Genomic DNA, 19,739 nt, shown 5'->3' on the forward strand with positions numbered 1-19,739 from the left:
TAATAAAAAGTAAAAATAAAAAAAAACCTCAAATCTAAATAAGAAGCCACCATATACCCAAGTACAAAATTAAGGAACTTCCCATAACACTTAATGATATAATACTGCCAAGAGAGAAAACTGAAAAAAAAAATCTGAGAAACCTTTTCTGAGGAACAGTATAAAGTATTAAACCTAGAATCAAATAGACATTACTCTATTAACCATGCCCCTCACCTGCCCTACAAGCAAGGTATCTGAATGGGAGTTTTAAGTCTTTGTGTACTGAGGATAACCATAGCAACAACAAATGCATGAAACAAGCCCAGCAGCTCTTATGGAGATTAACAGAAGACCATGAACTAGGTAATGACCTAGCAAAAGGAAAGCACACCCATTTCCACATAGAAAATCTATTTACTTAACTTTGTAGTGTTCTACACCACAAGTGCAGCTGTGGAGAAATATTGCAAGGCATACAAAAAGTGAGGAAAAAACAACACACTACTGGGAGGTTAAGTAATCATCATTAGCAGACTAAGATAAGATGTGAAATGTTGAAACTATCTCACTGGGTACTCAAAATAACTATGATTAATATGTCAAAGACGCCAGAAGCAGTAGCTAGCGCATACAGCTGAGTGGGCAATATAGCAGAGACAACTGTAAAAAATAATAGCATTGAAATGCCATAAGTGAAAAGCACAGAGATAAAGAATATTTCTGCAGGGGCTCAGCAATTAAGGGCTCTTTTTGCAGAGGACCTGAGTTCACATCCCGACACCCACATGAAGTGACTCACAACTACTTGTGACTCCAGTTCTAAGGGAATCTGACATTGTCTTCTGGCTTCCATGGACACCTGAAAGCATGTGATGTACACATAGGCAAGTAGGCGCGCGCACCCCCCCCCCACATATATAAATAAATAAAATAAACATAAATTCTTTTTGTAAAAGTAGACATTGTGAACTTAAATGAGAATGATTTTTCTGGGTTCATCAGAACAATTGACATAGCCATGGAGAGAATTAGTGAACTCGAAGATAGATCAATAAAAATTACTCATATTGCAACACAAAGAGGAAAAAAGGTGAGAAAATAATACATAAAAACTGTGATGTCATATATTTTATTGTGTGTGGAATTGGAATCGATTCCAAAGGACATAAGAGAAAAAAGAAATTGTGGCCAAGCATTTCTTAACTTAATGACTGATACAAAAACTCATATTCATGAAACCCAGAGAACCTCAAGCAAAATAAGAAAAAACAAAAGAAACAAATCCTAAGCTTGTCACATTCTCACATTCAAACCATAAAAATCAAAAAATAGACTTTTAAAGGAAGCCATAGGGTAGGGGGAACATTGTGTATATAGAAATAAAGAAAATAATTAAAGCCAAATTAGAAAATATTAAAGCCAGAAGACAGTAGACCTACATATTTACAGTATTTTTAATTAATTTGTTTGTGGTGATGGGTGGAGAAAGAGGGAGAAAGAGGAAGAGAGGGAAGAAGAGATTGACAGTGGTGACAGTGGCATGCATATGGAGGCCAGGGGACAACTCTCTTAGGAAGCCATCGTTTTCCACCACCTTATGAGATCTGAGGATCAAAGTCAGACTTCCAGGGCTATGTGCAAATACCTCTACCCATGGATCCATCTTGAACCTATACAACAAATGGTCTACACAAAGTAATTTGTATTTGCACAAAGAACACCAAAAAACAAAATAAATGAGCAGTTCTTTGTTTTTAGATTCTTAAAAACATAACTGAAGAAATAGTAAACCAATGTATGCATGTTTATACCATCCATAATATGAGCAGGATAGAACACAAGATCAAAAGAAATCATTTGGGAAAATGTTCTAAGGTCCTAAACTAAGCACTAAGGAAAGGTCAAGTAAAAGTAAGTTGGAAGGAAATGAAACTGGAGGAGAGAGAAGGATAAAGAGAGAAGGGAAAGGAAGAGAATGGAAGGGGAAAGAAGTGGAGGTCAAGGAAGGGATTTATAGGGAGACAAAGGAAGGCAAAGTTCCCCAGCAGTGAGATTTCTGTACTTCTAAGTAATTTTTGCTTCCTTCAATGCAGCACAATTAACAACAACAAAAACCTCAAGTAAGCAACATCTTGTCCATTAGCGAGTGATATTAGTAGAGAAGTAGAAGAGAAATTGTATATTTTGTTTCTCTAGTTTCAGTTTAAAGCATTTTCATACTAAAATACAGACTACTGAGTAAAACTTAAAAATCCATGTGAGTTTTTAAGATTTATCTGAGTTTATACTATAGTCACTGTTTACATTTTCCATTCAAAAATATTGTTGGAGAGCTCATCAGATTCGTCAGTCCTTATTACTTATCATCTTTCATGTGTTAAACACTTTGCTTGCTACTGGAAAACAGATTATTTGTCTACTTTGTCTTTTTAAGACAAGGTCTTGCTTGCTGGGTTGGCTAGGCTGGCCTTGTAGTCATAGTCCTTCCAAGTACTAGGATTCTAGAACTATCTTACCACACTCTGCTGAACACATACATACAACCAGGAACACAAACATACACATAAAATCAATTTTAAAAACAAAGAGAAAGGAGACCTAAAAGATATTGTCAGGGTTTCTGCTTCTGTGAAGAGATACCATGACCATGGTAACTCTAATAAATGAAAACATTTAATTGAGGTGGTGGCTTACAATTCCAGAGGTTCAGTCCATTATCATCATGGCAGGGAGCATGGCAGTGTGCAGGCAGATGTGGTACTGGCTATGTCTTGATCAGAAGGCAACAGGAAGTAAACTGGGAGTAGCTTGAGTACAAGCGACCAAAAGCCTGACTCCACAGTAACACACTTCCTCCAACAAGACCACGCCTACTTCAACAAGGCCATACCTCCTAATAGTGCCATTCCCTTTTGGGGGCCATTTTGTTTCAAACTACCACAGATACAGTATAGAAAAAGTATTGTAAGATTAGAGCTATCTTGGGCAGAAGATAAAGTATCTCATAGACTATAAGTTGTGTGGGCTTTATTATATGTGGACTAAGGACTCAAGAGAAATATTTTACATGAGGCAGAGAGAAGACTAAGCTCTAATAGCTTAGTCTAATAGCTTAGTGTTCACCTGATGTTTTTAGATTGCATCTTACCCCTGACTTCCACTCAAAGACAATCTTGAAACAAGGGTTTGAGTATAGTGTGGGAGGCCAGCTCGACCTTTTCAAGGGTTCCTATGAGGAGGAGAGAGGGATAAGAAAATATTAGACAGAAAGAGAGACCTAGAAGATGAGAGGAAAGACTGAAACATAGGATAGCTTTAGGAGGACCTGGGTCAATATTCAATGGCCTTTTCTGTATATTCAAAAGGGCTTTTTATAACAATGCCAAGGAGCAGGGCAAAAGACCTCCCCCTTGCTAAATCAAAGCACACAGCATAGCCAAGTGTAGACCCTTCCAAACACGTAGTAACCACACCCGTGGTCAAATCATCTCGTTATGCAGCCATGCTGGGTAAAACAAGCTCAGATTCTGGGATCCTGAGTAATTTTGGCCTCCACAGTATAGATAATTTATTTGAAAAGTGTGTTACTATCCCTTTATTGTGACAAAATATCTGAGAGAAACAGCTTAATAAGAATGGTTAACTTAGCCGGGCGTGGTGGCGCACGCCTTTAATCCCAGCACTCGGGAGGCAGAGCCAGGTGGATCTTTGTGAGTTCGAGGCCAGCCTGGGCTACCAAGTGAGCTCCAGGAAAGGCGCAAAGCTACACAGAGAAACCCTGTCTCGAAAAAACCAAAAAAAAAAAAAAAAAAAAAAAAAAAAAGAATGGTTAACTTTGGCTTATGGCTTCAGAGGATTTGAACCATATATATTCATTTGTTCTGTTGCTTTTGAACCTAATAGTGAAACAAAACATTGTGAGGAATGCATGGTACAGCAAATATGTTCAACCTATGGTGGCCAGGAGGAAAAGAAAGCGACAGGAGGGAACCTGAATCCCAGTAATCCCTTCAAGGTCAAGGTCCCAATAACCTAGTATCTTCCAAGGTGGTCAGTGATGGCTCAATATAGGCATAATGGCTCAAGCCTGTGATCTTAGCACTGGAGAGACTAAGGCAAGTGGGTTGCCATGAAATTAAGGTTAGCGTGGGCTACAGAGTAAGATCAAGTTTCAAAATCAATCAATAAATATACAAATAATGAATTTTTTGAAAAGATACACTTCAAAAACAGCACAGTGCCCAGGTATGGTGGCACTTGCCTTTAATTCCAGCATTCAGGAGGCAGAGGCAGGCAGATCTCTGAGCCTGGACTACAGAGTGAGTTCCAGGACAGCCAGAGCTGTTACACAGAAAATCTCTGTCTTGAAAAACAAAAAACAAGACAAAACCAAACAAAAAACAGTACCATGAAGGTCAAGGAGGCTGGGGTATGTATTCTCCCACTTCTGAGTGACAAGATAGTAGGATACTCCTGCTATAGTGGGCTCCTCAAAAGCACCCTCAGGCATAAAGATACAGGGAACATAAAGCAAAGAGGAAACTGCATGAACAACAAGGATGTTGATAAAGCATCAACAGCACCCAGTACTCTCAAACTTCTCCAAAATCCCACTCTACTCTCTCCATAAACACATACCAGTTCGGGAGTGTCTTCTACTCACTTGCAACTATGCTCCAACTGGAATGTAGGTTTGTCACCTTCATTTTGTTTCTCTGTCCTTGCTTGAATCAATGTCCATTATCTCTTTCCCATCTCAGCTAAGGGTGGAGAGGCAAATTGAAAGAGACTTTGCTCAAGTATTTCATTTTTTAGGGACATATAATTTTACATGTAGTCTTCTAAGACACTCACATATATTGTTTTTTATGGCCATCTTCTCACAAAAACAAGAGCCAGTTAAGTTGGTTCAGGCCCTGACAGTAGAAAATTAAAAAGGGAGGTGCAGCAAATAGTCTGGTGCCACATTCAGATCCTTTCTTTATGCCAGAGACACTCATTTCTCTAACTGCCAGGAGTGTTGGCTGCTGCTGCTTCACAGCTGTGTCCATCCCCAAGCGTTTTCCTTCCCTGACTGCTGCTTCCTCCCCAAAGATCACATGCTCGCTCACTGAATATAATGCACACCTAATGACTGAATGAGAGTTGGGTAAAAGAGAAGGTTCATAGAAAGGCCCAGTCCACCTGTTCACGATAATATTGAAGGGCCATCTCAGCCCCAGGGATTGTTACAAGCTTGAGACTGGGTTTCTCACAGCCCTGGATCTCTCCAACTATGCAAGGCTGGCTTGTCAGTGAGCTCCAGGGATCCACCTACAGAGACCTTCCCAGTTCTAGGATTACAAACACCTGCCAACATAGCTACTTATTAAAATATGGGTTCTAGCAGTCAAAGTGAGGTCCTTTGGCTTGCATAGCAAGCACTTTATTCACTGAGCCATCTTCTTAGCCACAAAGACATTTTCCCACAAGCATATATTGTACACTGAGTATATCCCCATCCCCCTTTCTCTTTCTAACCCACACAAATGGCTCCCTTTCTTTTACTAGATAATTTTGCTTCTATTTTCATTACACACACACACACACACACACACAATTTGTCTTTCTGAAACTGGGTTAATAACCTTAATATGATTATCTCCATCCAGTTGCATATGTTTTCCTACAAACAATACAGCTTTGCTCTTCTTTATGGCTGAAACAAATTCCACTGTGTGTATATAAAGCACATTTTTTTAATCCATTTATCTGTTGTTGCATATTCCCAGATTAGTTTTATTACTTCACTCTTGTGACTAGTGTTGCAGTGAACATAGATGTGCAAGGATCCTTGTGATGACTTGCAGCTCTTTGAATAAATACCAAAGAGTGGTATAGTTGGGCCAAACAAAGTCTTTTTTTTTTAACGTTTATAAGACAAGAATTTAATGAAAATTGGTCAGTGGGTATATATGATCCATGGTGCTAGTCATAAGAAACTGTCACAGAAATGTTAAACAGAAGAGATAGTGAAGAAAATGTTACATATTGTCATCATCTGATTCATCTTCTTCCTTCAAAGATTCCTTGGCATATTTCTCTGCTTCCTCTCAAAAATATGGAACGCTTCACGAATTTGCGTGTCATCCTTGCGCAGGGGTCATGCTAATCTTCTCTGTATCGTTCCAATTTTAGTATATGTGCTGCTGAAGCGAGCACCGGCCAAACAAAGTCTTAACCAGGCAAGATATTCTAGGGGCTTACAGAGTCATAAGAGTTAGGGTAAAGGCCAGCCCTCTCTTTGGGCAAGGCTAAACTATTCACTATAGTTTCAAGGAAAATGTACAAATTTAAATCCCATGTGCCATATTACCTGGAAGGCCCTGTGATAATGTAAAGGAAGGCATATAGATATTGTTTAGCACCCAATCTCTCATTGTCTTAACAGTAATGAATATGCCCTTTACCATGGTAAAGGCAAATGAACCCAATTTTTACTTTGAAGGAAGCAAAGGCGTTTTCCTTCTCTTGTACTAAACATTACACAGTTTAAATCAACCTGGGCTATAGAGTGAGATAATATCTCAAATAGCAAAAACAAAACAAAGCAAAACAAATAAGCAAAACCAACCAAAAAGCAACAATAAAACATAGTTTAAGTTATAGAAGGAATAAGTTTGTCTGGAAGAAATTAACAAGTAATGGCTTTTCTGCCTTCTTAAGATATGTTGTCAGCTTTCATTCACTTGTGATACCAAGGCTCTCCTCCTCTGCTGCCTGCAGATCTCTCTTGATATGCTTGTCTGGATATCTGGGTTGTGTGACTACTCAGAATCTGATTCAGCACCAAATGATGCAGCCAGGCACATCAACCTGAGGGACAACAATATTAAATGAACACCACAGGATACCCAGACCATTAGGCTGGCCACACCCTCCTCACCTTCTACTCGATAACCTTTAAGAAAATCATATGTAAGATATGCATAGCAACAAGAAAAAGCAACCCTCATATTTATGATATCTAAAAACAACAATACAAACTCTGAAGTCACCATGGAAACTGCCTCCCACTGGCATTTGCCTTTCAGAGGTTTTTAGAAGCATTTATCCACAACAAATCAGCAGAGAAAAAAAATGAGACAGATGACCTCAATTATGCATGGCTATGGCAACTAGAGAAAGGTTTACCAGGAAAGAAGAGGCCTTTCTGTCCAAACTTCATTACACTTCTATTTTCAGAAGCTTTAACACATCCATTGACCAGAAAGACCCTCTAAAAAGAGACTTTAAGACAGAGCTTTGAAAAGTTCTTGATTTTACATGTTTCATAAATATTCCTCTTTGAAAGCAACATGTATTTCTGTTTTCTTTTCAAAACTTATTTTATTACTAAAAGTGATATTGTTCTAAATTGCTAGGATAATCATGTGGTACTTTCAGACCCAATTTTCAGTTATGTATAGTTGTGCACATCTGTAATCGTAGCACTTGTGTGATGGAGGAAGGATGATCAAGAATTCAAGATCATCCTCAACTACATATCAAGTTTGAGGCCAGTCTGGGTAGTATGAGACCATGTTTCAAAAGACCAAAATGGGGGGGGGGCAGGATGAAAGAAAGAAGAAGGGAAGGAAGGAGGGAGGGTGGGAGGGAAGGAGGAAGGGAGGAAGGAAGAAAGGAAGAAAATGTAAGTTCGATATAATGGAATTTGATTTTAATCAAGAAGCAAGTAGACTGGTGTACTTAAGGGGAGTTTAGTGAAGAGTACCAGCCTATGGAAGGGAGGTAAAGGTGAAACCTCAGAGAAGGTAGGTGTTTGTTGAAGTTGTTATATCAGAGCAGAGGATCAGCTTTGTTTACAAATTCACAAAATTGAGAATATTTCACCTAAGCCAATTTGGAACAGAGCTGTTACTCTCCGTAGCCAAGAGAGCTTTAGGAGAGCTTGGTCATCAAAGCTCCATTCCAGTTCTATCTGCAGTTTTTCTAGCATCTCCAATGGCAACTATGCACTCCAACATCCCAGGGCCTACTGTATCTTTCCTATGGCACTTTTTATTTTGTATTATGTTACAGTTATTTCTCACTCTGGTACTATTACAAACCTTTGAAGATACATGATAGTCCTTATATATCTTCTATGTCTCAGAGGCTCTACCACAATTCCTTGTATGAAGAGGGGTAAGGAGTAAGACACTTGTGTGATATGAATTCTGAAAGCTCCCCTGCCCCTACTTGATGCAAGGTTAATTCCAGGACATTTTTGAGTTACCTGGGCAGCTCTTCCTGACTCATAAATGCTTTCCTGATAGAGTAATCAGAAGGTGATCTGCTTAATGGAAAACTTCACTGATTAACTTTGTAATTTGCTTCCTCAAGAATGTCTAATATGGAAAGCAAAACAATTGCCTGTGTGGGTATTTGGCAGAAGATAAAACATATACAACAATGAAAAGAGCAAGGGAGAAACTCACATCGTTTCCTGCTAAAATTGTCTGCTAGAATATTTATCTGTGACATAGTGAAAATAATGATCTTTCACTTAACTTGAATTCATGAGTCCTTTCCAGATCATGGATGGATTCTGAAAATATGACAGCCTAAAAATTGTGCACCAATTATTTCACCTGGATGATCAACGCAGGACTACTTAGGAAATCAGTCAATAAAACTGCCTGCAGAAGAAAAATAAAATATAGAATAAACGTTAATTTTTCAGCTCAGTAGTCATTTGCTGATCACATAGTTCTATACAGATTTCTGAGTTAGGTGCTCAGAAGAAACAAAAATGTTTCAAATAATTGTTATGACTTATAAAGTAAAAGCTAAAACCATGGGCTTAAATTCTCCTTCCCAAAGTGCAAGCACCTGGCCAGAGTAACCTGATATGGCCCTGAAGAATTAAATTAGGTTGGTTGGAGGGTCCACAGCAAAACTGAAGCTGGGGCAATTTTATTGAAAGCAATTAGACTTTTTATACCTCAGGCAGTGAAGCATTCAGGCTGCTTTGTGTTTCTCTGTATGTTCCCTTAGTAGTTAAGGAAGCATGGAAGCTTAGACAATTGGTCTTAGACACTAATCTTGTGCACCCTATATAGCTTGTGAACTTCATTGTATCCTGGCAACCACAACTGTATTGATCCTGACAATTGCCACTATATTCTGTTTCTGATAAAGGCACATTGTGCCCCAGGAGCCATGGACTCCGACCTGAAAAACCTATGATGCATGCCTCTCAAAGCAGCTAGGCCAGGGTAACCCCATGGTTCCCTGCACCGAAGGCCACTGTGCAACACAGGTACAGGAACCCCTATTTTATCAAGACAATAGGGACACAAGGAAGTTATATAACTTCCCCAAGTTATATATTAATCAGCAATATAGTTGGCATTTGAGCCATGGTTTGATTCTAAAATCTATTTTATTCCCATGAATCAAAATCCTTCCTTTTCATCAGGGAATGGTGACGGGGGGGGGGGGGGCAGGGAGGGAGGGAAGGAGAGGGAGATGGAGAGAGAAAGAGGGAGGAGACTGGGCCTTTCATGGGCTTTTGAAACCTCGAAGTGACATACTTCCTCCAATAAAGCCACACCTAATAATCCTTGTAATCCTTTTGAACTGTTCCGCTCCCTGGCTGCAGGAGGCTAGGGGTCTTTGTGCTCACAAATAAGCACTACGGGTACCTGGAAAGTTAACCACACGGGGTTGTTCCCTCAAGGGAAAGAATGCAATACCTCTTATCTGTCCAGAAGGCAGGGAGCAGATATGTTGTGCTTACTATCCTGGTGACTTCTCCCACTGCCTGTGTGACTAGAGACTTTTATGGGCACCAGATCCTCCCCCAGACCTCTACTGTAAATTTGTATTTCTCAGTCAATCTACAGAACCCATCTTTAAAAACTTTACAAAGGGGCTGGAGAGATGGCTCAGCGGTTAAGAGCACTGGCTGTTCTTCCTGAGGTCCTGATTTCAATTCCCAGCAACCACATGGTGGCTCACAACCATCCATAATGAGATCTGGTGCCCTCTTCTGGCCTGTAAGCATGCATGTAGGCAGAACACTGTAGACATAACAAATAAATAAATAAATCTTTTTTAGAAAAGAATATTAAAAAACAAACAAACAAAAAACTTTACAAAGAGTTTCAATATAGTCATGTCTGATCTGTATTTAGCTTACATTGTTCCTCAAGGAGATTTATGCATGCTTTGTTGCACATGTGGGATTAAGCAAATTATCACTAGAAAAATTTTCACCAAACTATGCTGTGCTTAAATATGCCTAAAATAAACTCCTCTAGATCAGACTCCAGAAGTTTGAATCAACACTGGCTATTGAGTCATGTTGAATTTAACCATTTTCTTGCCTCCTGTGGATCGTCAGTCTGCTGGCCTCAGAGGTTGCAGAGACCCCTGCACCTGGTGACCAAGCATTCAAATACATTAGCCTATGAGGGCTATTCTTATTTGAACCACCACATGTCTGATTAGTTCACTGAGTTTATCGTACTCTTTACCAAAATTAGAAGCTCATAGAGAGCAAAGATCATATCAAGATCCATAAGTTCCTACAACAGTTTGATAAATTTCCTTCAACCTGATTTCTGGGGAATAAGACAGACAATATAAAAATAAAGAACCCTCTACCTCATTAAGTTAATAAGCTGATTGAAAATATATACCAATTTCACAATAGGATAATGGATATTTCAAGAAGGAAGAAAAGGAAGTACGTTGTATTTGTAATAGGCTTTAGAATTTCCTTTGAATGCTGATGTCAAAATGACAAAGAGAATTTTCCACATGTGATATTAATAGCATTCAGTAAAGCACTGAAAAGATTCAAAGGTTCTAAGCATTCACTGTATACTTTCATGAATTAAAAACTTCCTGTATGCCTTTGAATGAGTAATGCCAGCCAAATAAAGCCACATCTCAAAGATTTCAAACCGATTTGAAAAATTGTCAAAGATAATTTGTAATGAGGTGTTACAGGTTTTATAGTTTGGATATAGCTCTCTTTTCAATCTCTTCCATCCAGAAACCATTTGCAAATAGCAGTCCTTCCCAATCTGGTAATTTTCCTCTCCCTTTTCACTCTCATGTCATCCATCTCATGGTGGATTCTTACCAGTCTTTGGGCCAAGCTGGCCAGACAAACACTGCCCCTTACTTCAGTGAAGTCTTGGCAGGAGCCTATAAATCTGTGGAAAGTGAGTGGAATTCTTCAATCCAGGACACTATCATCACCCTCTCCAAGAAGAGGCACCCACCCCATCCTTAAGGGCCCTTAGAATTTGTAAACTGGCCAGATTGCAAGTTTCTCTTAGTTGTGAACTGGGGTAAGGGAATTTGCTAAGTTGGCAAGTTCTGCTTTCCTTGCAAGAATGCAAATCCACTTAAAAAACACAACACAACAAAACAAAACAACAAAAAACCAGGCTTGATAACATGTGTTTGAAATCCCAGTGCTGGAAAGGCAGAGACAGAAGAACCTCTGCGGCTCACTGGCCAACCAGTCGAGCCAAGTTGCTGAGCTCCAGGTCATTAGGAAGCCCAATATCAAAAATCAAGGTGGATGGCAACTGAGGAACAACACATGAGGTTGTCCAAGAACATACGCGCGCGCGCACACACACACACACACACACACACACGGGGGGGGGGAGGTCTGTGAATATGGTTATCAGGCACCCTGCACAAAAAAAATATGTCTCTAAAGATGGTATAAGCAGAGGATATTAGGGAGGAATTGTTTCCAGTTCCTTGTTATGTGCAAATACATTTGATGCTAAAGAAAATTCTATAGCTCATCAAAGAATAATGCTTACCATAAGAAAAAAAATGGGTCTCTTGTAAAACCCACCACAACAATTTACAATTAGCTTCAAGCTCTCTCCCTTTCTACAGCTGCCACTTTCACAATAACTTTTCCAATTCCAGTTCCTATCCACTTTGCTTAAGTAAAGGTGAACATGATCCTCCTGGAATGCTTAGGACTCAGGCCACACCCTTACCAGGCAATGTGGACACCTTGTCATGTGCATTCAGGGTTGTAGTTATAGGCTTACAGTTCTATAATAATTTGCACTCCTTTTTAAAAGGTCCTTGTAAATTACTCTGCCCCAGATAGTATATCCCCCATGTTATCCAAGCAAATAATTTATCTGTTACCACTTACAACTAGGCTTGCCAGATTTTCACACTTGGATAAAATTGTTCCACATTTTAGGTTGTATCTTACCTTATAAGCGTCTTTCTTTCATTCTATTCTAATTACACAAACAGCCAAGCAATTCTTAACCAAGGAGACAGGTTTTGAGCAATGTGTTGCTAGGTGAGTCTAGGTTTGTCTAAACATAACAGAGTACACACACAGGAACCTGCATGGTCTAGATCAATAACTGTTTATGTTCTCTTATTGCAGTCAAGACACACAGTAAGCCAGGGTACTAGTGTACCTGAATCCCAGCTATTTGGATGATTTTTAGGGCCAAAAGTTTAAGACTGGATAAAACAAACAAACAAAAAATTTATGTACATTAAAAAGGCATGCAATAAATTCAAGATATATGAGATTTGTATGGGTATACCATGGCACAATGTTTCATAGTAAGTTTCTTTAATAAATAGGAGAACCATGGTAATTATAAAATATTAAGCACTATATGTGTAACTGAATCTGCTATACTTTTATCTAACTGGTAGCATCACCACAAATATGGAAACAATGCATATTGATACAGCCTAGTGATGGTTGTGATATCATTGTGTGATGAAGATTTTCAGCTTTGTTTTAATCTGGTGAAATTGTACTCATCTTACATCCTTCATCTTTGAGCCATCTATGAGACTGTATAAATAATCTCATTATTATGTAGGTTTCTTATGACAAAAAAGCTATCAGAGCTTGGGGAGATGGTGCAATAGGTAAACTGCTTGGCAGATGGTTCAATGGGTAAAGTCTGAGGTGACAGCACCATGGGTACAGTGCTTGCCACCCAAAGGTAAGAATCTGAGGTCGAATCCCCAGAACCTAGATAAACGCTGGATGCCATAACACGTGCCTGTGATTCCAGTGGTCTTTAATGGCAAGATGGGAGGCAGACACAGGAGAACCCCTGGAAGCTCACAGTCAGCTAGCCTGGCGTATATAGTGGCAAATAACAAAAGAAAGACTGATATGTGACAATATTCCTAAGGAGACAAGAATAAACATCTGGGCTTGAGAGATGGCTCAGAGGTTAAGAGCACTGGCTGTTCTTCCAAAGGTCCTGAGTTCAATTCCCAGCAACCACATGGTGGCTCACAACCATCTATAATGAGATCTGGCACCCTCTTCTGGCCTGCAGACAGAACACTGCATACATAACAAATAAATCTTTAAAAAAAAAAGAATAAACATCTACTCAGCCTAAATAAGGAATAAGTAAATAAATAAGGATATCAACAAACTCTAGCTTAGTGAGCCAATAAGTTTATTGGGGCTACTAACAGGAATATGGGTAAGGGATCACATATAGGAGAAGAAATAGCTCAAAGACAGCTATGTCACCAAAAGCACAGCAGAGTAACAGCTCACTACACAACTTGCAGGCAGCTAAACAGGTTGAAGAGTGTCTCTTCTAGGCAACTCAAATAATCTGAAAGAGTGTCTCAGCTAGCCTTGCTGCTTATATAAGCTCCGGGAAGGAAGGGTCCTGGAGAACCTGGTCAGTTGCAGGGTCTTCCTGTAACTATTGAGTTGTTTACCTCTTGATTTTTAAGGAACTTGTCTGCAGGATGGAACATTTCACCTTCCCCTAGACCTGGAACAGTGCCCTTCTAAGACAGAAGGTTTCATACTAGAGGAATTTTCTATACAACAGAGACCTTATCTTAGAAAAAGTGGAAGATAAGGACCAATACCCAGTGCTGTCCTTTGACCTCAAGACACACACTGTGACAAGTGCACACATGTGGGAACACACACACACACACACACACACACACACACACACACACACACACTGTTTTGTTTTAAAAAAAATGCTCTAAGTGTATGTGTGGGTGGGGTGTGGATGCTTCATCAGAACAAAGCTCCAGGCTCCAAATGAGGAGGGTCAGACTGGATGGAATTTCTCCTGGGAAGAAAATTGACTGCCTAATACCAACCTAGAGTCTAGTCAAGTCAGGGGATGTACTCCTAATTGCTCCCATACTTTTGGTACTGGATGGCATTAAAAAAAACCTTAAAGGAATATTCTATCGTGTCCTTAAAAACAAAACAGTGAAAAACTTTCAAACTATCATGACATGAAGATGTTGGTAAATCCCCTTGCCAAAATGTAAGCATAAAACTGCACCAAAGTGTCCCAAGCAGTGTTTCTGTTTGCTTTTTTGAGATAGGGTCTTACTCTATATATAGTTCAATCTTCCCTCAACTCTTGATCTTCCTGCCTCCATCTCCCTGTGCTGGGATTACAGGCATGTTCTATCATACTTGACTTTTAAAAATACCATTTTGGGGCTTGGGAATTGACCAAATCAAGAAGCTTTTATTCTTGAGAAATTACCTGAACTTTAAGTCAGAACAATGGGAGTCAGAGGCTCTCATTCCTGGGCATGTTCCCATACCCTGCTCCCTGGTTCAACCCTTGTGAGTTTGCCTTACCAGCATAGAGTCAGCTATGAACATTGATAGGTCTCCTCTTATATGGTAAGCACTGAGTAAGGAAAATATAGGTCTTAATTAGCTCAAAGTAACAAATCAGAGAGCTCATAGCTCTCCTCATCTGAGCCTGAAGACCTGGTTAGAGTGAGTGTTAAGCAAGACAGAAATAAAAGTGAGATCGTGGATATAACAGAGTTATAGAAGAGCTTAGAAAAGTCATGTCATGCATGACTACATACAGATGCCTAATAAGCACAGAAAAAAAAATCTCAATATTATTAGTCACTGGGAAAGACAACTTAAAATCATAATGAGATATCACTTCATAGTCAACAGAATCACTATGATCTAAAAGATTAACAATGTGAAGTATTGTCAAGTGTGTGCCCTATTGACAGGAACATAAAATGGAACAACTACTTTGGAGGACAATTTAGCAGCTTTTTTTTTTTAATTACATTACAAATTACCCTATAATCTAGCCATTTCATTTTAGGTATTTACTCAAGAGAAATGAAAACACATATCTAGATAAAGGCTTGTACAGGAATGTTCACAGTGGTATTATCCATGGTAGCAAAAAACTGGAAAGATGCTAGGTAGTGGTAGCACACACCTTTAATGCTAGTTCAAGGCCAGTCTGGCCTACAGAGTGAGTTGTAAAACAGCCAGAGCTACACAGAGAAACCCTGTCTCAAAAAAAAAAAAAAGAAAAATGGAAAGAACCTAAATGCCCATCAAATTATGGATAGATAAACAAAATATAATACATGACAACAAGGTTACACTACACAGCACTAAGAGACTAAACTAGGTGAGCTAAGTGAGTATAACAATGTGAATGAACCTCAAAAACATGATACTAAGTAACAGAAACCAGAACTAAGAATACATATTTCAACATGAAATTCATGGAAAAGACCCAGATACTGAAACAGAAAGAGGGAAGTGTTTGCTTGGGGCTAGTGGTTGCTGTGGGGTTCAGCTGAAAAGGATTACTAAGGAACTGTTTAGGATGAAGGAATCATTCTAAGGTTGGATTTTAATGATGTCTACACCATTGTAAGGACTAACTTGAAATTAGCAAATTATATATTTACATTGGATGAATTTTATGTTTGTAAATTGCACCTGAATTAACTTTTCAGCTAAAGAAATTTAAATTAGCACACACAGTATTAGGTGTCTTTTGGCATTAAAAAAAAATGTTTGTGTTGATTTTCCACCCTCAATTTCTCCTCCAATATCCTGAAATCTTTTTCGACCCTTCCACCCCTTCCTATACTCTCCTTTCTGCTTTCATGTTGCATATGCCGTATGGCCCACTTCTCTACTTCCTCAAAACCTCTTTTTCTTCTGCTGCTCTCCTTACCATTTTCATGGTCTATACACACACTAACCCCCAGTAGACACAAGTAGAGAACTCACTCTGACATTAATATGAGATTAAGTAGATTGATGGGATAAGACAGAGAGCCTCCCAAACAAAATAGATATATGAGAATTAATGCTCAAATAATCTCAGCAGTCACTGGGAAATTATAGACTAGTTTCAGTAACCTTATATGAAAACAATCGATTTCTGACCCCGTGCCACTGACAAAAAAAAGTTCAAATGGATGTTTGCGTAGGCCATAAAAAGTACACCTTAAAAAAGAAAATATTGATTACTGGATTAAATTAAAATTTCCAACCTCATTATAAAGGATACAGTGCAAGTAACATTAAAAGTTGAACAGTTACTTGGGAAACACACTTGCAATGCATATAACTATCATGTATTTGGTGTCCAGGAAATAAAAAGATTTTCAAGTAGGACTAGAAAACAAGTCAGAAAAACATGAGTTAATTATGTGAACAGAGAACTCAAAGGAGGAGGGCATGCAAATAGCCAATAAACATACAAAATACTATATAGAGAGCTGTTATAAACAAACCAATTCACTCCCCAAAATATGATGAAATATTTTGAAATTAAAAATCCAAATTCAAGAAAGAGAGACATAACTCAATGGTTGAGCACTTTGCAACATGATAAGGGCCCTGGGTTCAAGCCCCAGCACCATCATCCCTTGGAAAAGAGCAAATTACGTAATTATATGAATGCTGTGTGTGGAGGTTTGAAGGAAAATATCCATCATCGGCTCATGTAGTTGAACACTTGTTTCCCTGTTGGTGGTGCTATTTGGGGAGGTGGCTCAGCCCTGTTGGAGGAAGTCCGTCACTGGAGACAGGCTTTGAGAGTTCCTACTAGCCTCATCTACTTCTAGTAAGCTCTCTCAGCTTCCTGTTTACATTTGAAGATGTGAGCTCTTAGCTTCTGGCTCCTGCCACCATAGCTGCCACTCACTGTCATGTCTCCCCCACAGTGATCTACTCTTATCCTTCTAGAGCCTTAAGGCAAATAAACGTTCTCTTTCTTAAGTTGCCTTTGGTCATGATGTTTAATCACAGCAACAAATAAGTAACTAATACAGTATTATTGTTGTTTTCTTTACTCTTTGGGGGCTCACCACCTAGCTCCCAAATAAATACACAGAGACTTATTCTTACTTATGAATGCCTGGCCTTACCTTGGCTTTTTTCTAGCCAGCTTTTCTAACTTAAATTATTCTGTTTCTCTTTAACTACTTTTTGCCTCTGGACTTTTTACCTTTTTTATTCTATATATCTTTCTTTCCTTCTTACTCCATGGCTGACTGTATGGCCGGTGACTGGCCCCTGGTGTCCTCCTCTCTTTTTCTTTTTCTCACTCCCCAATCTTCTCTAGATTTCTCCTCCTATTTATTCTCTTTGTCTGCCAACCCTGCCTATCCTCTCTCCTGCCTAGTTATTGGCCGTTCAGCCCTTTATTAAATCAATTAGGTGTTGTAGACAGGCAAAGTAATGTAGTTTTACAGAGTTAAACAAATGCAACATAAAAGAATGCAATGCATCTTTGCATCATTAGATATGCCACAGCATAAATGAATGTAACACATCTTAAAATAATATTCCACAACCCACTATGAAACCATTTGCAAAAATTCACATGCAGATTTTGATGAAGCACTCAATAAATACATACATGAGGAAATTATAAAAGAACTCAAGCTATAAAGTTTCTCATAAAATTTCAGATGGTGAAAGGGCTATGGTTCTAGAGACAAAATATATTTAAATCTTTCTGTGTATTTTTTCTTAGACTTTCTTCCTGGCAGAATTTGGACATTATTACATACATGGTAAAGAATTGCTGTGAGGATAGTATGATTATATTAATTATTTTACTTTTATTTATTTTATGTATATGATTGTTCTATTGACTTTGTGCCAGAAGAGGGCACCAGATTTCATTGTAGATGGTTGTGAGCCACCATGTGGTTGCTGGGAATTGAACCCAGGACCTCTGGAAGAGCAGTCTTAACAGCTGAGCCATCTCTCCAGCCACTAATTATTTTATTTTTAATGTTTTAATTGAAATAAAATTACATCACTTTCCCTACCCTTTTCTCCTCCCAGCTCCTCCAAGTTGCCCTCACTTGACCTCTTTCCTAAATCCCCAACTCTCAAGTTGATAACCTTTTTTTCTTTGATTATATTTGTTACATACATATATATGTATGCATGTGCTTATACAAATATGTATGCGGGCGGCGGCGGTGGTGGCGCACGCCTTTAATCCCAGCACTTGGGAGGCAGAGCCAGGCGGACCTCTGTGAGTTCAAGGCCAGCCTGGGCTACAGAGCGAGTTCCAGGACAGGCACAAAAGCTATACAGAGAAACCCTGCCCCCCCCAAAAAAAAAACCAAAAACCAAATAAACAAACAAATATGCATGAATAGAACATGCTGAGTCTGTTTTTGTTGTTTGTGTGTATATAGTTTCAAGGCTGACCATTGGACAAACAATAAAGGGGCTTATCCTAAGGAGAGGCTAATTTGTGCGAATATTATTTAAGGAAAAACTGCTGTATACAAAGATTCTAAAATGTTATATGAAGAAATACACTGTGTGATACAGGTTATCTATGATGTATATATGATGCTCTGACAAGTTTTATGTCAATTTGGCACAAGGTATAGTCATCTGAAAGTAGGGAACCTCAATTGAGAAAACATCACCATGAGATTGGGCTGTAGGTAAATCTATAAGGCATTTTCTTAATTAGTGATTGATGTGGGAGGGCCCTGTCCATTGTGGTTGGGGTCACCCCAAGGCTGGTGGTCCTGGGTTCTGTAAAACAGGCTAAGCAAGCCAGTAAGCATCACTCCTCCATGGTTTTTGCATCAGCTCCTGCCTCCAGGTTCCTGACTTGTTTTCCTGCCTTGACTGCCTTCAATGATTGACAGTTCTGTGGAAGTATAAGCTGAATAAACCTTTTGCTCCTCAACTTTGCTTTTGGTCATGGTGGTTCATCACAGAAATAATTATGAAACAAAGACATATGATATGATAAATATGTCTATTTAATTTTTGCTTTTATAGTATTTTAAAAATTAAGTGTGTGTGTGTGTGTGTGTGTGTGTGTGTGTGTGTGTGTGTGTGAAGCAGTGGTGGTGAATGCCTTTAATCCTAGCAATTGGGAGACAGAGGCGGGGGATCTCAGTGAATCAAGGACAGCCTGGTCTACAGAGTGAGTTCCAGGACAGTCAGGGCTACACAGAGAAACCCTGTCTCCAAAAACAAACAAACAAAAATGTGTGTGTGTGTGTGTGTGTGTGTGTGTGTGTGTGTGTGTGTGTGTGTTGTGGGTATGTGCATGTCAGCATAGGTGCCCATTGAGGCCAGAGGCATCGGATCCCCTGCAGCTGGAGTTATATATGGTTGTGAGATACCTTATATAAGTGCTGGGAACTGAACTTGGGTCCAGTTGCCACATTACAGCTTTCATAAGTGTCATCAAATGCTGCTACTTGTAAGTAACCTTTGCAAACATGCCTGTTAGTAACTACATTACACATTCATTGCTTCAAGAAGTTGGACTTTGGTGTAATTCCTACTTTGGTCTGCAGTGGTTTCCATTTCTGGGATGTATAGATGTGTGTGTGTTGTGTCACTCCAGGAAGTGTGTCACACTGAAAAGACCTAAAATCTAAGGGATCAACCATAGGGAAATTCTCTATGCTACTGTGTGGGG

At 39.1% G+C, this 19,739-nt stretch overlaps 1 non-coding gene across 1 annotated transcript; it reads right to left on the minus strand.

Annotated features, from left to right (window-relative positions):
- Positions 1 to 6,076: 6,076 nt before the first annotated feature.
- Positions 6,077 to 6,183, minus strand: LOC121825995 (U6 spliceosomal RNA). The gene has a single exon (XR_006068333.1). It is a non-coding gene; the product is annotated as a U6 spliceosomal RNA (small nuclear RNA).
- Between the last annotated feature and the right edge of the window lie 13,556 nt (positions 6,184 to 19,739).

This window comes from Peromyscus maniculatus, chromosome X (genome assembly GCF_049852395.1).
Source record: "Peromyscus maniculatus bairdii isolate BWxNUB_F1_BW_parent chromosome X, HU_Pman_BW_mat_3.1, whole genome shotgun sequence".
Taxonomy (NCBI): domain Eukaryota; kingdom Metazoa; phylum Chordata; class Mammalia; order Rodentia; family Cricetidae; genus Peromyscus; species Peromyscus maniculatus.